The sequence below is a fragment of the Petaurus breviceps genome, unplaced genomic scaffold (assembly GCF_028583685.1).
Source record: "Petaurus breviceps papuanus isolate PSGF00001 unplaced genomic scaffold, PetGlider_PUasm1.0 305, whole genome shotgun sequence".
Lineage (NCBI taxonomy): Eukaryota > Metazoa > Chordata > Mammalia > Diprotodontia > Petauridae > Petaurus > Petaurus breviceps.
The window spans coordinates 308,924-316,504 of NW_027186060.1; the positions used below are offsets into that span (position 1 = coordinate 308,924).

The 7,581-nt window shown below is 40.7% G+C and overlaps 1 long non-coding RNA gene across 1 annotated transcript in view; it reads right to left on the reverse strand.

Moving 5' to 3' along the window:
- Nucleotides 1-7,581, reverse strand: part of LOC138167788 (uncharacterized) — a 127,999-nt gene that overhangs the window by 44,326 nt on the left and 76,092 nt on the right. The gene's annotated exons all lie outside the window — the stretch shown is intronic.

Sequence of the window (7,581 nt, forward strand, 5' to 3'; positions counted from 1 at the left end):
ACGGGGACCCCGCTTCTGTAGGGGGCGGGGGCAGAAGGTAGAAACAACACTGGAGAACAGACACCAGACCCTAGGGGCAGCATTAGGCGAGGGTACCCGGAGCTGGGGGTGCCCCGGAGGATGCGAGAGGACAGGAGGCCATGGGGAAGGCCGAACTCAATGGACACACACCAGAAACACGTGCCTTGAGACTCTGGGCACTGGGGAAGGAACGAGGCCTGGAGGGGAGGACCTGACCGGGGTCTCGGGATACGACCGGGACTGAAGGAGGATTAGAACGCGATCCACGACCCTGCCTCCGCCGGCACCTCCTCCAGCTCCCTCCACGGGCCGCCCCCAGACCCCTGGAAACCCTCAGGGGCTCCCTTCCTTCTAACGCGCACGCTCCTCCCCTTCTCGGTGAGCTCCACAACCAGCCCCCGGAACCTCCGGTGCCGGCCTCCTCCTTGGCCTAGTCCCGCTTTCCGCAGCCCCCTAACCAGTCACGTCGGAGATCAACAACTAGGAGGAAAAGCCACCACCCGCGAGCACGGAAGAGGAAGAGAAGGTAAGAAGCGGAAGTGACGTGTAAGACGAAGTCCCGTCCTCCCGCTTTTCCACGTGGAAAATACCACAAAGGGCGCAACGGCCTCCTGGGAATCGTAGTCTGCACTCTGAGGTGTTTACTGCGCATGCCTGGGGCTCGGCCCATCCTCCACCTTCCTTCCTGCCCCGCCCCGTCTGCTCCTCCCCTTGGCCCCTCCCTGCTCTTCAGGGCAGGGTTTCCCTACTGTATATAAATAAGCCCCCTGTATGAAGGGGCCTAGAGTAGTCTGGCACTGCCTCCCTGTCAATCAGCTAATTCTGGCCTGCTTGTCAGTACGAGTCACATAGACTCAGCCTCCTGCAGAGTCTACCCATGGGACGAAGCTTTAATAAACTTTGCTTTTCTTTGGCTGAGAGAAGAGCGGAGTCCCATTCATTTGGCAGGAGGAGCGTGTTGGTATTTTGGGGTCTCCCGCCCCTAACCCTAAACTCCAACACTGACTTGGAGCTTCCTGTGTTCCAGGCCCACTTACTTTGCAGTGACTGTTTTATCCAGTCCTCACAATACCCGGGAAATAGGTGCTAACATAGTCCCAATATTACAGACATGGAAACCGGTAAGGGGACTGTCCCAGGGTCACACAGCTAGCAATTGCCTGAAAGTGGATTTAGGCTCAGGTCTTCCCGATGCCACGCCCAGAGCGCCATCCACTGCATATACGATGAATTACTTGTTACATATGACAGATTCTGTATCCTACAGAGTTTGTGTGTGTATGTATGTATACGTGTATATATATTCATATTCTTTCTTCTTTGAACTACTTCAGTTAAGAAGTTCAAGTAATGTCGATCAACCCCTCCCCATTTCCCCCTACCTTTTAAATACTCTTCCTTGTGTGTGGGGTGCAGAGACCCTGACCCAAATTGACTACTCAGAGACCTCTCAAAGTGAAGGTAGTTTTATTAGAATCTCCAGAGAAGCGGGCGGTCCAGTCTCTGGTACAGCACCAAGAGAGGAGGCCAAGGTACAGAAGCAGAAACTGGGTTAAATAAGCAAGGGTTACCTACCCCTCCCAAACATTAACCTAATTATTGCTAATGAGGCAGTAATTTTGTTAGATAACATACATAATACATGAGGTCCACTACACAAGTGAAGTAACAACCCCCTTTGGTCCAACCTAGATGTGTCCTTATCTGGGCCTGAGTGTCCCAAGGCTGCTGTCTACTTTCTGATTGGTCAAATCCATCTGCTGCTGCCAACATTACTTCATTTTTAGTATTATCTAGAAGTTCTCTGGGAACTGGGAACTCAAACTGCTTCCCCAAGGCTACTGTCTAATACTTTTTATCAGTAGTTTTACAACATCATACAGTAGCAGGAGGACTATTCTGAATGAGCAGAACTAGTCAAAATACAGTTTTCATCCAGTCTCTTCCTTTCAGCAATTCTGTAGAAACTTAACCCTTTGCTACCTCTCAACTACCATTCCTTTCCCCAAACTAAAAACACTTCTAATTTGGTCTCAATAGTTAATCCAAACAACTGTATTAATACTCAATAGCTCTTACATTACCTTGAAATACACAAAGACTTACACACACACACACACACACGCACACACACACGGAAGCAATATTGAAGTTAGTTACAAAATACAAGAAAGTAATAAGAACATATATAGGATATTCAGAATGGGGAAACTTCACTGCAAGTCAACCCTTACAATATCCCCCTCTTCTTTTATACCTTTAAAGATTCCCCACTTTTCTTAACTCTAATTCCCATTGTTGCATTGACAACATATAAGGGGGCAGTCCCCTTTATAAGTGCAGACACAGGGATTCAAAAGAAAACAATAACAAACAATTGTCCCTTCCAAAGTCCTACTCTCTTTTAACACTGTTGTCTGGCGGGGATTACACCATCTGATGAGAGTCCTCTGGTTGTTTTCCATCCATCCATCCTCAGCATCACATTTCAGGCTCTTTCTCTTCCACCTTCTTTCACTCATTTACCTACAAAAGGAGTCTTGGAACCAATTTAAATTACCCTTCATTTATTACCTTATCATTTTTACAAAATTAAAATTGGAGTCTTGGTCAATTGTCATGATCACACATTAAAACTAGTTTCTTATATTTTTGCATTAATCCATTATTAATTCTTCCACAGGAGGATGAGATTTACATTATACTAACAGTTACAACAATTAAAATATTTACTGAGTAGTCCAGAAACTATTCTCCTTTAAATATTAACTAATTATGAGAAAGTTGAGGCAAGTGTGATGCTAACTAAATAACAGAATAATCCACAAATCCTTGACCTACTTGTACTCACATTATTACAAAGAACCTGACTTATACAGGAATATTTATCCTGAATCCTGAGCCCAATAGCTTAAAACTATAGTAACTTAGGATGTTCCAGAATCAACTATTTAATAGATTTGTTGTTGTATTTTCAAAACTTTTGATTATTGAAACTTGCCACCAAGAATAGGGTCAAAACTGTATTGAGGGAACCATTTTCCTAACTTCAGAATGTCAGTTTCAGGCAAAATGTATACCAAGCTGTAATCTGCATTGAGCCAAGCTCAGAGTCTGCCAGGTGTCACTGGGAGGGTCGAGCCAGGAGAATCCTACCTCAGCTCATGCAGAATAGTCTTTCTTCCGAACTTCCATACCCATACTTCACAGGCTTTCCATACCTGCACCTCATACCATGTTTCCCCGATAATAAGACCTATTCCGAAAATTAGCCCTCCCCTTACTGTGTAAGATTCCTCTAAAATAAGCCCTCCCCTGAAAATAAGCCCTCTGGTGTTTTTCTGTCCAAAAAAATTAATAAGACAGTGTCTTATTATCGGGGAAACACGGTAGGTTCTGGCATCATGGATTGGTGGCTCAGATACCTTGGATAGCCTTTCTTAATATCCATACCTGTAGTTAGACTCAGAGGAATAGTCAATTAACAGTCCCATCAACTCTTAAATAACAAGCTCCAACAATCAGTCTAAGATATGATTATAACCTCACATTGGTTAAGGAACATCTCTAAAGTGAGTCTCAAATAACCTGTATTCATTTCTATATTTATTCTTGTTCATAAAAATCAAACCTCCCATCAGGATTATAAATTATTCCTCTAGAAGATTTGCATCTACTTCCCAAGCTTCACTATCTTCCTGGAACTATGCTTAATCTGACCTCACACTAAAATTTCTTTTCTCTCAACTAAAATAAAATGTCTCTGATTTAATCCCAACAATTAATTCAGTCAATTGCATTAATACTCAATTACACTTTGAAATACACTGGGACCCCATTGCACACATATACACAGATATAACTTTTCTACAGTAACTTTATAATCCCAATCTCAGTCCATGGGATAATGATTCAATATTGCATTTGTATCCTTATTTTCATTTCTTCTCAAATATTGAGTTGTTAATTGTAAAATGAAGTTTCAAATTTTTCTGCCTTCCATATTTCTAATCAAACCTTTATTTATCCTTCCAAATCTCTCAAATCCATTATCCAGATTATTCAGCTTTCCTTTTACAATTTTTTTTAATTCATCCCGGTAAAGCCAATTGTTAGAGATCTTTTTTTTAATCTTTTGTATATAGATTGTGCTGCTTCTCAGTAAGCCAAGTTTATTGTTTAGGAGCTTCATAACTAAAACAAGCTCGCTTTCCCAGGCTGAACGACCTTGCCTAATAGAGATAATTTCTAGGGACTTTGGCAGTTTTATAACATCATACAGTAGCAGGAGGACTGTTCTGAATGAGCAGAACTAGTCAAAATAAAGTTTTCATCCAGTCTCTTCCTTTCAGCATACAGTAATCCATTAACAATTTTAGATTTTAGCATTAAAACAATATCCCACAGTTTTATGAAATAATTCTGATTATAAGCAATTCACTACAGGGCAAATATCTCTACCTGCTGTCCCTCTCTCCCTGCTTCCTTTCCCAGGACTAATAAGATTGATTTCCTATCCTGGATTATAAAATTTTCCTTGTCTCTCTCAGCTTGTGTCTCCCATCTTGTTCTCAGTCTTTCCCATAAAACTTCTGAAACTACTTTATTATTTTGGAATCCATAAACACTACTCTCCAAATCCCAGGGTCTGTCATTCCTAGCTTTTCTGCCAGGAGACTCACACTGCTTTCTTAATACCCTTTTGTTTACTTCCTTGCATGTAAGACACTTCACAGATTTGTTTAGCAACTCTGTGTGTGTGTGTATATTTATTTATTTATACATCTATATTTCTTTAAAGCTAGGACACACATTACTCATACTCCCCATTGGACTTCTTGATGTAAAAATTGACAAAATTTCTCTCATGAGTTGTTAATTAACCATTTCTCTCCCATCAAGCAATAACCAATGGTCTTGCTCAGTTTCAATCTTCCCAAACTTAATTAAATTTTCCTTTTCAGCTTCTATGAACATAAGTATTGCTTTTGTCTTAGGGACTTGGGGATTCAACACATATATCTTCATATATTCTATGGACAGGGCAGCCTCCTTAACTTTCTTGTCTGCTAATCTGTTCCCCATCATCTCATACCAAAGATCTTACAAAACATTTCTTCATAAGAATATTTCCCTTTAAAAAAAAACAGTTTATCTTTATATCATTAACTACTATACAATTCCTAAATTCTCTGGTCATAAAATCTTTCCCAAATAATTAATAAAATTTACACAAAGGGGTTTCACAGGTCTTTTCTTTGCATAATTACCAATAATTACCTTTCACAAGCATACTTTTGTAAATACTTTATTAACGCAATAACACCAAATAGCTTGGTTAACAATCTTACAAGTTTAAACAATCTTAACTGAAACTTCCTTTTAATACAACTGCTTACCAGTAACAATATCATAAATAAGTATCATGTTTAGTATCAAATTTAGACTTTGAAACCAAAATCAAGTAAATACCAATCTGGTGACCTTAAAATTCCAGTTTTTGAAGTTACACAGAACTAAAGTTTTCTTGATGCCACACAACCAATCAACTTATCACTAGAAATCAATTCCATTCTGGAATCTCACATAGATGGTGAATGTGGTGATCCATAAACCTTCAGATTAACATAAATACATTGTTAGATGAAGCAAGCTTGAAAACCACATCCCTATATTTTTCTTTCCCCCCTTCTTTCCCCAGGTTTCTCACTTGCCTAATAAGAATTCTACAAAATGCCTTTCCAATTCACTGTGCAGAGAATTTTTCATTCCATCATTAGTAATGTGGAAACTATAACTTTAAATCACTGTATATTTCCAGAATAGCCAAAACGTTAAATGAACAATCAGCTATCGTAGTAAATATTAGCAGTATTATTATTACCTGTTTGTATCCCAAATGTAACAGCTTTAAGTCATCAGATTTTATAAAATGAAAAAATTCAATTCACATGAAAGAAACATTATAAGATAGGGTTAACAGAATTGATAAAGTAACATAGCTGGTTTTACACAACTTCTCCCCCCTGCCCCCCCCCCCGTCTTTGTTTCAACAAAATGCAGATTGAAAACTGCTTTATGTAACACCATTTATGACTCACAGTGGTGTGATAGTAATGGAATATAAAGATCCCCTTGTATTGCTTGGTTTTCAAATTGTTTGTGTTAAAACCCAGAGCTTGTTAATCCCACCTGTGGGATGGACTTGTTGACGTGAAAAGAGAGTCCTCAACTGGGAGGAGCTGGTGATGTAGATTTGGAGAGACAAGGGAGAGAGGCAGAAGAACTTTTTGGAAGCAGCACCCTCGTGGAGGCAGAGAGAGACTGAGAGGATTGCTGAGGGCCACTTTGAATTGCCCTGTACTTTTGAGACTTGCCCCCGGATCTGCCAAGGACTGAGGAGACATGGCTGTTATGCTGATACTTTGTCTGTCTGTTTTGATGTTGTTTTGCCAGATTTGTCCACTGGTGAAAGACAGTCCTGTTGTTGAAGAAGTCCTGGAACCTGGCTGTCGGTTAAGAGCTCCTGAGACTGTTCTGCAGACAGAGAGTGAATACTGTCCACTGATGAAGGACAGTGCTGTTGTTGCAGGGGTCTGGGAACCTTGCTGTTGGTTCCGAAGCCCTGAAGAAGGATTTTCTTGTTGTATGTTTACAGAAATCCTGGGAGAGGGTTTTGCTAATGTTTTCAGGGGTCCTAGGATAGTTCTGCAGACAGAGGATGAATTAATGAAGAGACTGGCAATGTATCTTGTGGCCTTGCTAAGCTTTGTCTCCCCAGGAACAAATATTGCTGAGAACTTGCCTCCTGTCAAGATGAGGAAAAGACCTCCATTTGGGTATTAAGTGCTGTGCTTAAACTTGTTGTAACTCTGGGGTAGATTCAATTGTGATCCAAGGGTGGGGAACTTTTGACCTTTTTGTGTTCTATGATTGAACAAATGAATGTACTTTACTTATGATTGGAAACTAATCTCCATTTGAGAAGAGGGGCTTTGCTATGGACTAAATGAAGGTACAGCCTAGGGGTGGAGTAGTATTTAGAACAGGGACTTTGTAATTGATTCAATGAATGTAAGGTCCTGGGGTGGGGGTAGTACTTGGAGATTATTTAATCACACTTAGTAAATGCTGTATTTTGAATGATGTCATATTTTGACCTTCCCTGTTCTTAATTTGTCACTGAATAAAATGGAGAGCATCTATGCTGGTATTTTGAACCTTGGGAAGTTGCCTTTGCTTGGCATTGCATTGCAAGTGGTCACTCAATTTTTACAGTATAAGAGGATTTTACAATTTAGAGATACCATAATAACACAATGATATTATGACATTAATTGCATTTCCAAATCCTCACATACAAAAATTATTGATAGAAAATTAGCCTTACCAAGTGCAGAGGCTTTTCTCCTCTCCCCACAGTTGCAGAGCCTGGTTGTGGACCTGGGGGTTAGAGAGGGTCATCTGCATTCCTAGAGGTGTGGTCTTCAGGGTACCCAGGGGCCCAGGGCTGTGACCAGTAGGGCCCCTCGATATAGCTCTCAAGTAGGGGAGGGGAAC